Source organism: Pelophylax lessonae, assembly GCF_965119305.1.
Source record: "Pelophylax lessonae genome assembly, chromosome: 1".
Classification (NCBI taxonomy): domain Eukaryota; kingdom Metazoa; phylum Chordata; class Amphibia; order Anura; family Ranidae; genus Pelophylax; species Pelophylax lessonae.
Genome location: NC_138768.1, coordinates 282,155,012 through 282,170,063, shown reverse-complemented (window position 1 = coordinate 282,170,063; position 15,052 = coordinate 282,155,012). Strand labels below are relative to the sequence as shown.

General features: G+C 47.1%; 1 protein-coding gene across 1 annotated transcript in view; it reads right to left on the bottom strand.

Moving 5' to 3' along the window:
• SLC7A4 (solute carrier family 7 member 4) overlaps positions 1-14,820 on the bottom strand; it is an 81,834-nt gene extending 67,014 nt beyond the window's left edge. Inside the window, exon 1 of the mRNA XM_082270967.1 lies at positions 14,678-14,820. The gene's annotated coding sequence lies outside the window, so the exon portion shown is untranslated. The remainder of the gene's footprint in view (positions 1-14,677) is intronic.
• Between the last annotated feature and the right edge of the window lie 232 nt (positions 14,821-15,052).

Here is a 15,052-nt window from a genome sequence, read left to right as displayed (position 1 = left end):
CGCTGGTCATTCTGCACTGAAAGGGGGCACGCTGGTCATTCTGCACTGAAAGGGGGCACGCTGGTCATTCTGCATTGAAAGGGGGCACGCTGGTCATTCAAACTTGTATTTAGATGCATTTTACTTCAGTATTTTCATAACAAACAATACATGTGCTTAGGGGGTAAGGGTTTCTTTAACTAATCTAGTGGAAGAGACTCGAGTGCTAAAATCCCACGGGTTAGGGGGCGCAAATTACTTGCCTTGCCCCTGGTGCTGACAACCCATGCTACGGCCACTGCTCGCGCGTGTCCTGTCTCTATCCCTACCCACTCTCTGACCAGCTCTTTAAGGATCTTCGCAGTCTATGAGAGAATTCTGAAGCATTACATATACAGATTACAGTGATGTCAGCAGCCACATTACGTCCTTCAATACCTCGTGAACTGACCACTGCTGCCTTAGGCAGACATGAACAATGTCCTCCTTTTTGTAAAGCTCCATCCTATTTGTTACAAGTAATGGCACAAGATTATTTTAATATAGAAATTATAAAGAGAATGCATTAGTGGAGGCAGCATGTTGTCTGGCTAAAAGACAAAGTTTAGCTGTACCCCCGGGGTCAAACATGCAGCCCTTGGCACTTATTGTGTGCCCCTTGAGTTCTATCAGTCAGTAACCAGTTTTTGCTCCGCTTAGGTGTTTACTTGAAATCAATGAAGGGAACATACTTATTAGACTGGCTACTGCTAGCTAAGCGATTAAGCTTATTTCATCAATTTCCTTTATATAGCAAAAAAAAAAAAAAAACCCCAATGGTTTTTAACCATTGGCTGCAACCCTCAGACAGTCAGTGAAGGAGTGATATCAGCTGTCCTCCACCGCTCCACCTCTCCTTAGGAACCCAGCGTTCGTGGTATTAGGAGCTTGAAACCTGTGCCCACAGCCTGCCTTGTGGCGGGCACTTTACACTCTCCTTTGAGTCCTGGGGGGAAAGCAATAGCTGCTCTTTTGCAGCAGCAGTTTTGCTCTCTCTTACTGTCGAAGGGGAGGATTTGGGGGTAGGAGGAGAGCACTTTACTGGTGTAGGGGGGGGGGGGGGGGCGATTTGGAGGAAAAGAGGGTGTCATTTTTTGTAGTAAAATGGTTAGCACTCTATACATAATCTGAAATCTGTACATACCGCACCCCTGAACCCTGTGCTCTGTACGTAGCACACTCCTTTTTAAATGTAAAACTAGGTAAACGACTTGCTCTGGGTATTGCCAATGTTTTCATATTGTGCAAATGCAGTTTAAATATTAATTGCCTTCATTTCTAATAGTTGTCATTTTTTAGGTCGTCAATAAATTTTCCATGTTTTCTCAGTAAAAAAAGTTGCAGGAAGTTGGCAACCTTGGTATTTCCCCCTTCATGACAGGGGCGTTTTTTGCTATTCAGCATTGTGCTACTTTAGCTTGCAATTGCTCAGTCATTCAACACTGTACGCAAATTAAATTTGCGTACAGTGTTGAATAAATGAGCATTTTATTCCCACACGAATAGAGCTTTCCTTTAGAGGTCTTTAATCACCACTGGGTTTATTTTCTGCTATATAAAACGAAAAATAAATAAAAAAAAAAAAAAGAAGAAAGGAAAACACGAGTTTCTACTATAAAACTTTACAAACAAATAATCTTTCTTCTTAAATTTATCCCAAAATGTGTTCTGCTACATTCCAAAGTAGTAATAAAATTGTATTTATTCATTTATTGTTGTTTTCCATACTGTTACCAGTGTAACATAGTGCCATCATCTGACTTATATGGCGGGGATCAGGGATACTGACTGATGACACTATGTTAAAAAAAAAAACGTGCGTGTTGCAGTGGAGGTCTTGTCTTGAAGTGGAGGTGCAGGGACAATAAGAAGCCCAGCAAAGCACACTGGCTGCTAAAGATGTCCAATGTGTCCCCACGCTGCTTCCAATCATACCTGTCTTTAAAGCGGAGCTCCAAAAGGGGAAGTTCTGCTTTAAATTACTCCTCCCCTGACACATTTGGCGTGCAATTTGTTTTTGGGGGGGGGGGGGGGGTGGGTACCTAGTTTTAAGAGGTACCCGCTTACAATACCTCTTGGATCGCCTAGGCGATCCGAGTGGACGACGTTCTCTCCCCCTCCCTCCCTGCAGTCTTCTGGGTCACAGAAGACTGATGGACCATTTGGGATGTGCAGTGTGCACCCAGCTGTGAAGCCGCAAGCTGTCAGAGCCAGGTGCCCACAGCTGAGATGATGGGAAGAGAAGCGGCGGCTAGGGTGAGCCCATCACTGGATCCTGGGACAGGTGAGTGGCTGTTTATTAAAAGTAAGCAACACTTTTTGTAGCTGCTGACTTTTAATAAACACAAAAATGACTGGAGCTCCTCTTTAACCAGTTCCCGCCTGGCCTATGGCAGGATGACCCCTGCGGAAATCTCTTGTCGATCTTGGTGGACTTCACATGACGTCCTCCCGCATCGCACCCCGCGCACGGCTGCACTATCAGACACAGCCAATGACTAATCACTGTACTGGCCTGCTGCTGGTACCATGTGAACGCTGTAACCAATCACAGTAGGTCAGAAGACAGTTGTAAACAATGGATGACTTCCTTTCAAGCCATCCATTGTATACAATTGTGTTGCTAGCTGTGATTGGTCAGTGTGATCGCATGGAACAGACTGGGTTAATCACAGCCTACCTGTACCATGCGATTAGCTCTGAATAATCACAACAAAAACAAACTGAATGAATCTATTTCATTCAGTAAAATGCTTGCATATAACAATACAATGCACTGTTATATGCAAAGATAATGTGTAAACAAAAAAATAAAAATAAAAAATACTGAACGCTTCCCTAGAGTAGTACAATGTTACTATGATAATATATTACTCTGGTAAAAGTGTGTTGTTAAAAAAAAAGTAAAAAATAAATATATATATATATATATATATATATTATATAGGAAATTTTTTCTTTTAATTTTAGCACTGTCACCAGTCAGTGTCCCTGATCACTGCCGCACCCATTATATAATAATGCTGTACTACACCAATGACTGTGCAGATATCTCTCTCTCTATCTTCCTACTAAGTTCCTTGGATTGTCTACTTTCGAAAAAGGGGTAATTTGGGGGATATCTGTACTGTCCTGACATTTTTGGCCCTCAAGAAATAAATTGGCTGTCAGTACATCAGGATTGATCAATTTTAAGATATATACCATAGTTTGTAGACTCCATAACTTTCCTACAGACTAAATAATATACAAGGATTTGGGTTATTTTCACCAAAGGTATGTAGAAGACTACATTTTGGTCTAAATTCATAAAGATAGATTATTTATTTGCAACATTTTACAACAGAAACAAAGAAAAACATTTTTTTTCAGAAAGTTTGCTCTTTATTTATTTAGCAAAAAAAATAAAAACAACCCAGTGGTGATTACATCCCACCAAAAGAAAGATCTATTTGTGTGAACAAAATGATTAATGTCATATGGGTTCAGTGTTGCATGACTGCGCAATTGTCATTGAAAACGTGACAGTGCCAAAAGCTGAAAATTGGCCTGGGCAGGAAGGGGGTGAAAGTGCCCGGCATTGGAAGTGGTTAAATTCCCCTACATATGCTACATATGTTCTAAAATGGAGACTTTCAAAATCTAAAAAAATTAGGACCACACTTTCCAGCGCAGGGCCTTGATGAGGCCGTCCAGCTTCCACATATTTTTGCAAATGCTGTGCAATGAATCCCTCTGTTTAACCACTTACCACAAAGTGACGTAGGGGTACATCGGGTAACTTTGCGTTAGTATACCGGGATGATGCCTCTAGCTAGAGACACCATCCCGGTACCGTGGTTTAGAGCCAATGGTCTGCTTTCCGTCGGTAACGACCGATGCAGCTCGGAAGCCGCTTGATTGTTACCCGGGTTAGCGGGAGGGGACGTCCCCCACCTCCCGCCACCTTCCGAGACTTTGCTCGGGGCTCCCGTCCCACCGGGAGCCCCGAGCACCCAGCCGGCGCATCCGCCGGCTGGATGGGGTCCCGATCAAAGCCGGAAACGGCTTTGATTGGGTCTCCGATGATGTAACCCGGAGGCGGCGTCCATGACGTCACTTTCCGGGTTACTGTGCTGCAAAAGGCGGCAAATTTAAAGAACGGCTGTATGCAAAAACGCCGTTTTCGACGTTTTGCATACATGGAAGTGTAGTGGAGGGGTCTAGGGTCTTTTAGACCCTTGATCCCTCCATAAAGAGTACCTGTCACTGCATATTGGTGTCACAAGGGATGTTTACATTGCTTGTGACAGCAATAAAAGTGATCAGATTTTTTTTTAAAAAAAAAACCTGTAATAAAAGTAAAAAAAAAAAATAAATAAAATGAATAGGAAAAAAAATAAATAAAAAAATGTTAGCCGCCCCCGTCACCGTTAGCTCGCGCACAAAAAAAATTGTATACCGAAGTCGAGCCGCGAATGAAATCACTGTTCAAACCACACGTGAGGTATCGCCGCGATCGCCAGAGCGTGGGCAATAATAAAAAAAAAAGAGCTAAACTCTAACTCTAAACTGGTAACCGTTAAAAAAATTTAAAGTGTCGCCTATTGAGATCTCTATTGACCGTAGTTTGTCGCCATCCCTATTTACTCGGCGTGACATCACCTTTCACAATATACAAAAAAATATGGGCTAACTTTACCGTTTAGTATTTTTTAAATGCAGTGAAATGCGATTTTTCTAAATTTTTCCAAAAAAATGGCGTTTTAAAGACCGCTGCGCAATTACTGCATGACAAAAAATATTGCAATGACCGCCATTTTATTCTCCAGAGTCTTTGCTAAAAAAATATATCTAATGTTTGGGGGTTCTAAGTAGTTTTCTAGGAAAAAAATAACTGAATTTTTGTAAAATCTTACCTGTAAAATTCCTTTCTCTGAGTCCTCCGACAGTCGCCGCCTCCTCTAAGTCATCACAATTGGGTATTGTCCACCTATCCGTAGGAATAGCTAGGCATATAGACTTAGTCAAAAGACAAAAGGCATTAGCATGTACACACCACTGCATCACCACTCCCAACTCAGTTTGGTAGCATAGCAGTAGGTAATAAGAACCCCAAAAAGAGGGGCGGGGGCGGCGACTGTCGGAGGACTCAGAGAAAGGAATTTTACAAGTAAGATTTTACAAAAATTCCGTTTTCTCTTACGTCCTCCGACAGTCGCCGCCTCCTCTAAGTCATCACAATTGGGATGTCCCAAAGCAGTATAGACATGAGGGGTGGGAGACGCAACCGTAGAAAAGGCAACGCAGTACCCACATCAGAGAAAGGAAGCTTACCCGCACTGTAAGAACCAACTGGGCAACAGCAACAAACAATGCTCAACAGGAGCAACAGCCCAGGAAAGCAAATGCCAGCAGCCAGGGACCCAGGAAAAAACCAAAGGTCCATCATGGCACAGCCGCACTGAGAACTTTGCGGCCAAAGGAAGCATCAGCTGATGCCAGAACGTCTACTTTGTAGAACTTGGAAAAAGTGTGCACCGACGACCAAGTCGCCGCCTTGCACACCTGGGCCACCGAGGCCCGTTGCCAATAGGCCCAGGAAGTACTCAAAGACCTGGTAGAGTGCGCCTTAACAGGGAAGGGCGGAACCCGTTCCTTCAAGGCGTAAGCCTGCTCAATGGTCTGTCTGATCCATTTGGCAATTTTCAAAGAAAATCAAATGAAAGATATAGGAAGGCTGAGACTGAAGCCCCAGCACAGGGGAGCCTGACTATTCCTGAAAGCTAGGCAAACTAAAACTGAGTTGGGAGTGGTGATGCAGGGGGGGTATTGACCAGATGGGACAGCCCCCGTGGGTGTGTATATGCTAATGCCTTTTGTCTTTTGACTAAGTCTATATGCCTAGCTATTCCTACGGATAGGTGGACAATACCCAATTGTGATGACTTAGAGGAGGCGGCGACTGTCGGAGGACGTAAGAGAAACTGGTTTTAACTTGTTAACAAAAAGTGTCCGAAATAGGGCTGGGGCTTAAGTGGTTAATGTACACTGTTAGCCAGCGCCTTTTGTTTATTCTGCAGGCTAGTTGGTTATGTGCAGGGAAAACTTTTGTTTGCTTTTCCTGTGCAATGTACACCTTGCTTTAAAAGCTGGGTATATGAAAAAAACAAACAGTAGCATACCATGGTTTGGAGATTACCAGCAGTACTAATGATAAACACTGAAGACTTTGATAATAGGAGCAAATAAGATTTACCGCATATAAGCCAACTAAGCATGTCAGATCACACATGCATGAAAAGCACACATTAACATTTCTTATGTAGTCTGGTGTACACACCACTCCTTGAATTTGTAGTCTCTGGTGTTGCTACTACTAGACATAGTAATATTATAATGTATGCATGTAGCAAAGTCATTCCAGGATATAAGAATATGCCTGCTCATAGATTGCAGAAAGCCAGCACAGAGTGATGACCCTGGGCCCTGGAAATGTCAGATCTCATGCTCTATAGGCAGTAAATAGTCAGAGACATGTGAAACAATATAACAATGCTTAGATGTTGATGAGAGGAAGCCATAATCCTGCCATCTCCCATGCTGTATGTTATACTGCACCCACACAGGCAGCAGCCTGCTAGCAGAACAGATGCTACTGGATAAGGGAGGCAGACACAAGCAGTCATTAATTATTAAGCACTGAAAGTAGCTAGCCATCAGACATGGCAACTCAAACTGACACATACACTGAGAGGCTGAGGTCTGTACACATATACTTATGGACTAAAATCTGTACATATACACAAATGGGTCAGGGTCTATGTACACACACACATATATACTGATGGACTAAAATCTGTACATATACACAAATGGGTCAGGGTCTATGTACACACACACATATACTGATGGACTAAAATCTGTACATATACACAAATGGGCAAGGGGCTGTGCGCACATTCACTGATGGGTCGGGGTCTATGTACACACATACTGTACACTGATGGGTCGGGGTCTATGTACACACATACTGTACACTGATGGGTCGGGGTCTATGTACACACATACTGTACACTGATGGGTCGGGGTCTATGTACACACATACTGTACACTGATGGGTCGGGGTCTATGTACACACATACTGTACACTGATGGGTCGGGGTCTATGTACACACATACACTGATGGGTCCGGGTCTATGTACACACATACTGTACACTGATGGGTCAGGATCTATGTACATACATACACTGATGGGTTGGGGTCTATGTACACACATACACTGATGGGTCGGGGTCTACGTACACACATACATTGATGGGTCGGGGTCTACGTACACACATACACTGATGGGTCGGGGTCTATGTACACACATACACACTGATGGGTCGGGGTCTATGTACACACATACACACTGATGGGTCGGGGTCTATGTACACACACACATACACTGATGGGTCGGGGTCTATGTACACACACACACTGATGGGTCGGGGTCTATGTACACACATACACACTGATGGGTCGGGGTCTATGTACACACACACATACACTGATGGGTCGGGGTCTATGTACACACACACACTGATGGGTCGGGGTCTATGTACACACATACACACTGATGGGTCGGGGTCTATGTACACACACACACATACACTGATGGGTCGGGGTCTATGTACACACACACACTGATGGGTCGGGGTCTACGTACACACACACATACACTGATGGGTCGGGGTCTATGTACACACACACATACACTGATGGGTCGGGGTCTATGTACACACACATACACTGATGGGTCGGGGTCTATGTACACGCATACACTGATGGGTCGGGGTCTATGTACACACATACACTGATGGGTCGGGGTCTATGTACACACACATACACTGATGGGTCGGGGTCTATGTACACACACATACACACATAAACTGATGGGTCGGGGTCTATGTACACGCATACACTGATGGGTCGGGGTCTATGTACACACACACACTGATGGGTCGGGGTCTATGTACACACATACACTGATGGGTCGGGGTCTATGTACACACATAAACTGATGGGTCGGGGTCTATGTACACACATACACTGATGGGTCGGGGTCTATGTACACACATACACTGATGGGTCGGGGTCTATGTACACACATACACTGATGGGTCGGGGTCTATGTACACACATACACTGATGGGTCGGGGTCTATGTACACACATACACTGATGGGTCGGGGTCTATGTACACACATACACTGATGGGTCGGGGTCTATGTACACACATACACTGATGGGTCGGGGTCTATGTACACACACACACTGATGGGTCGGGGTCTATGTACACACACATACACTGATGGGTCAGGGTCTATGTACACACACACACACTGATGGGTCGGGGTCTATGTACACACACACACACTGATGGGTCGGGGTCTATGTACACACACACACTGATGGGTCGGGGTCTATGTACACACATACACTGATGGGTCGGGGTCTATGTACACACATACACTGATGGGTCGGGGTCTATGTACACACACACACACACACACACACACACACACACACACACACTGATGGGTCAGGGTCTATGTACACACACATACACACATAAACTGATGGGTCGGGGTCTATGTACACACACACACTGATGGGTCGGGGTCTACGTACACACACACATACACTGATGGGTCGGGGTCTATGTACACACACACATACACTGATGGGTCGGGGTCTATGTACACACATACACTGATGGGTCGGGGTCTATGTACACACATACACTGATGGGTCGGGGTCTATGTACACACACACACTGATGGGTCGGGGTCTATGTACACACACACACTGATGAGTCGGGGTCTATGTACACACACACACACACTGATGGGTCGGGGTCTATGTACACACATACACTGATGGGTCGGGGTCTATGTACACACACATACACTGATGGGTCGGGGTCTATGTACACACACACACTGATGGGTCGGGGTCTATGTACACACATACACTGATGGGTCGGGGTCTATGTACACACATACACTGATGGGTCGGGGTCTATGTACACACATACACTGATGGGTCGGGGTCTATGTACACACATACACTGATGGGTCGGGGTCTATGTACACACACACACTGATGGGTCGGGGTCTATGTACACACATACACTGATGGGTCGGGGTCTATGTACACACACATAAACTGATGGGTCGGGGTCTATGTACACACACACACTGATGGGTCGGGGTCTATGTACACACATACACTGATGGGTCGGGGTCTATGTACACACACACACTGATGGGTCGGGGTCTATGTACACACACATACACACATAAACTGATGGGTCGGGGTCTATGTACACACATACACTGATGGGTCGGGGTCTATGTACACACACACACACTGATGGGTCGGGGTCTATGTACACACACACACACTGATGGGTCGGGGTCTATGTACACACACACACTGATGGGTCGGGGTCTATGTACACACATACACTGATGGGTCGGGGTCTATGTACACACATACACTGATGGGTCGGGGTCTATGTACACACATACACTGATGGGTCGGGGTCTATGTACACACATACACTGATGGGTCGGGGTCTATGTACACACATACACTGATGGGTCGGGGTCTATGTACACACACACACACACACACACATACTGATGGGTCAGGGTCTATGTACACACACATACACACATAAACTGATGGGTCGGGGTCTATGTACACACACACACTGATGGGTCGGGGTCTACGTACACACACACATACACTGATGGGTCGGGGTCTATGTACACACACACATACACTGATGGGTCGGGGTCTATGTACACACATACACTGATGGGTCGGGGTCTATGTACACACATACACTGATGGGTCGGGGTCTATGTACACACACACACTGATGGGTCAGGGTCTATGTACACACACACACACACTGATGGGTCGGGGTCTATGTACACACATACACTGATGGGTCGGGGTCTATGTACACACACATACACTGATGGGTCGGGGTCTATGTACACACACACACTGATGGGTCGGGGTCTATGTACACACACACACTGATGGGTCGGGGTCTATGTACACACATACACTGATGGGTCGGGGTCTATGTACACACATACACTGATGGGTCGGGGTCTATGTACACACATACACTGATGGGTCGGGGTCTATGTACACACACACACTGATGGGTCGGGGTCTATGTACACACATACACTGATGGGTCGGGGTCTATGTACACACACATAAACTGATGGGTCGGGGTCTATGTACACACACACACTGATGGGTCGGGGTCTATGTACACACATACACTGATGGGTCGGGGTCTATGTACACACACACACTGATGGGTCGGGGTCTATGTACACATACATACACACATAAACTGATGGGTCGGGGTCTATGTACACACATACACTGATGGGTCGGGGTCTATGTACACACATACACTGATGGGTCGGGGTCTATGTACACACACACACTGATGGGTCGGGGTCTATGTACACACACATAAACTGATGGGTCGGGGTCTATGTACACACATACACTGATGGGTCGGGGTCTATGTACACACATACACTGATGGGTCGGGGTCTATGTACACACACACACTGATGGGTCGGGGTCTATGTACACACACACACACACACTGATGGGTCGGGGTCTATGTACACACATACACTGATGGGTCGGGGTCTATGTACACACACACACTGATGGGTCGGGGTCTATGTACACACACACACACACTGATGGGTCGGGGTCTATGTACACACATACACTGATGGGTCGGGGTCTATGTACACACACATACACTGATGGGTCGGGGTCTATGTACACACATACACTGATGGGTCGGGGTCTATGTACACACATACACTGATGGGTCGGGGTCTATGTACACACATACACTGATGGGTCGGGGTCTATGTACACACACATACACTGATGGGTCGGGGTCTATGTACACACATACACTGATGGGTCGGGGTCTATGTACACACACATACACTGATGGGTCGGGGTCTATGTACACACACACACTGATGGGTCGGGGTCTATGTACACACACACACTGATGGGTCGGGGTCTATGTACACACACACACTGATGGGTCGGGGTCTATGTACACACATACACTGATGGGTCGGGGTCTATGTACACACACACACTGATGGGTCGGGGTCTATGTACACACACACACTGATGGGTCGGGGTCTATGTACACACATACACTGATGGGTCGGGGTCTATGTACACACACACACTGATGGGTCGGGGTCTATGTACACACACACACACACTGATGGGTCGGGGTCTATGTACACACATACACTGATGGGTCGGGGTCTATGTACACACACATACACTGATGGGTCGGGGTCTATGTACACACACACACTGATGGGTCGGGGTCTATGTACACACATACACTGATGGGTCGGGGTCTATGTACACACATACACTGATGGGTCGGGGTCTATGTACACACATACACTGATGGGTCGGGGTCTATGTACACACACACACTGATGGGTCGGGGTCTATGTACACACATACACTGATGGGTCGGGGTCTATGTACACACACATAAACTGATGGGTCGGGGTCTATGTACACACACACACTGATGGGTCGGGGTCTATGTACACACATACACTGATGGGTCGGGGTCTATGTACACACACACACTGATGGGTCGGGGTCTATGTACACACACATACACACATAAACTGATGGGTCGGGGTCTATGTACACACATACACTGATGGGTCGGGGTCTATGTACACACATACACTGATGGGTCGGGGTCTATGTACACACACACACTGATGGGTCGGGGTCTATGTACACACACACACACACACTGATGGGTCGGGGTCTATGTACACACATACACTGATGGGTCGGGGTCTATGTACACACACACACTGATGGGTCGGGGTCTATGTACACACACACACACACACTGATGGGTCGGGGTCTATGTACACACATACACTGATGGGTCGGGGTCTATGTACACACACATACACTGATGGGTCGGGGTCTATGTACACACATACACTGATGGGTCGGGGTCTATGTACACACATACACTGATGGGTCGGGGTCTATGTACACACACACACTGATGGGTCGGGGTCTATGTACACACACACACACACACACTGATGGGTCGGGGTCTATGTACACACATACACTGATGGGTCGGGGTCTATGTACACACACACACTGATGGGTCGGGGTCTATGTACACACACACACACACTGATGGGTCGGGGTCTATGTACACACATACACTGATGGGTCGGGGTCTATGTACACACACATACACTGATGGGTCGGGGTCTATGTACACACATACACTGATGGGTCGGGGTCTATGTACACACATACACTGATGGGTCGGGGTCTATGTACACACACATACACTGATGGGTCGGGGTCTATGTACACACATACACTGATGGGTCGGGGTCTATGTACACACACACACTGATGGGGCGGGGTCTATGTACACACATACACTGATGGGTCGGGGTCTATGTACACACACACACTGATGGGTCGGGGTCTATGTACACACACACACTGATGGGTCGGGGTCTATGTACACACACACACTGATGGGTCGGGGTCTATGTACACACACACACTGATGGGTCGGGGTCTATGTACACACACACACACACACTGATGGGTCGGGGTCTATGTACACACATACACTGATGGGTCGGGGTCTATGTACACACACACACTGATGGGTCGGGGTCTATGTACACACACACACACACTGATGGGTCGGGGTCTATGTACACACATACACTGATGGGTCGGGGTCTATGTACACACACATACACTGATGGGTCGGGGTCTATGTACACACATACACTGATGGGTCGGGGTCTATGTACACACACATACACTGATGGGTCGGGGTCTATGTACACACACACACTGATGGGTCGGGGTCTATGTACACACACACACTGATGGGTCGGGGTCTATGTACACACACACACTGATGGGTCGGGGTCTATGTACACACACACACACACTGATGGGTCGGGGTCTATGTACACACATACACTGATGGGTCGGGGTCTATGTACACACACATACACTGATGGGTCGGGGTCTATGTACACACACATAAACTGATGGGTCGGGGTCTATGTACACACATACACTGATGGGTCGGGGGTCTATGTACACACATACACTGATGGGTCGGGGTCTATGTACACACACATACACTGATGGGTCGGGGTCTATGTACACACACATACACTGATGGGTCGGGGTCTATGTACACACACATACACTGATGGGTCGGGGTCTATGTACACACACACACTGATGGGTCGGGGTCTATGTACACACATACACTGATGGGTCGGGGTCTATGTACACACACACACACACTGATGGGTCGGGGTCTATGTACACACATACACTGATGGGTCGGGGTCTATGTACACACACACACACACTGATGGGTCGGGGTCTATGTACACACATACACTGATGGGTCGGGGTCTATGTACACACACATACACTGATGGGTCGGGGTCTATGTACACACACATAAACTGATGGGTCGGGGTCTATGTACACACATACACTGATGGGTCGGGGGTCTATGTACACACATACACTGATGGGTCGGGGTCTATGTACACACACATACACTGATGGGTCGGGGTCTATGTACACACACATAAACTGATGGGTCGGGGTCTATGTACACACATACACTGATGGGTCGGGGGTCTATGTACACACATACACTGATGGGTCGGGGTCTATGTACACACACATACACTGATGGGTCGGGGTCTATGTACACACACATACACTGATGGGTCGGGGTCTATGTACACACACATACACTGATGGGTCGGGGTCTATGTACACACACACACTGATGGGTCGGGGTCTATGTACACACATACACTGATGGGTCGGGGTCTATGTACACACACACACACACTGATGGGTCGGGGTCTATGTACACACATACACTGATGGGTCGGGGTCTATGTACACACACACACACACTGATGGGTCGGGGTCTATGTACACACATACACTGATGGGTCGGGGTCTATGTACACACACATACACTGATGGGTCGGGGTCTATGTACACACACATAAACTGATGGGTCGGGGTCTATGTACACACATACACTGATGGGTCGGGGGTCTATGTACACACATACACTGATGGGTCGGGGTCTATGTACACACACATACACTGATGGGTCGGGGTCTATGTACACACACACACTGATGGGTCGGGGTCTATGTACACACACACACTGATGGGTCGGGGTCTATGTACACACATACACTGATGGGTCGGGGTCTATGTACACACACACACTGATGGGTCGGGGTCTATGTACACACACACACTGATGGGTCGGGGTCTATGTACACACACACACTGATGGGTCGGAGTCTTTGTACACACATACACTGATGGGTTGGGCTCTGTGCACACACTAATCTCCCCTTGCCTGGCCATGTAAGACGTCCTAATGTGATAATGACATAGACATAAGATGGAGATCACCAGTTCTGCCTCCCCCAGCAGAGCCCATTCTCCCAGTCCCATACTGCGCACCTGTTCCTGGTGTCATCCTAGGGCCGGCTGTCGGTCAGCGCTCCTATCCCCCGGTATAGAGATGCGATCACCTGTGCCAGCTGGATGGAAGTCTTTCCTGGTGAAAGGAGAGCGGCCGGGGGCGGGGCCATGCTCACAGATACTGGAATGACAGCTCCATCCTCCGTGTGCTGACTCTGCCTAGGCAGTGACGTCCTGCTCAGGATTTAACCCTTTCCACTACCTTACATGCTCTCTCTTCTCGTGTTGAATATCACAATGTTGGGAAAGATCCATGATTAGTCTTGTGCTTATATTTTTGTATTTCATTTCTCTACTGTGCAGTCTTTCATGCTTTTTAATATCTTGCTCTTGGTCCTAAGGCTTCATGCACAT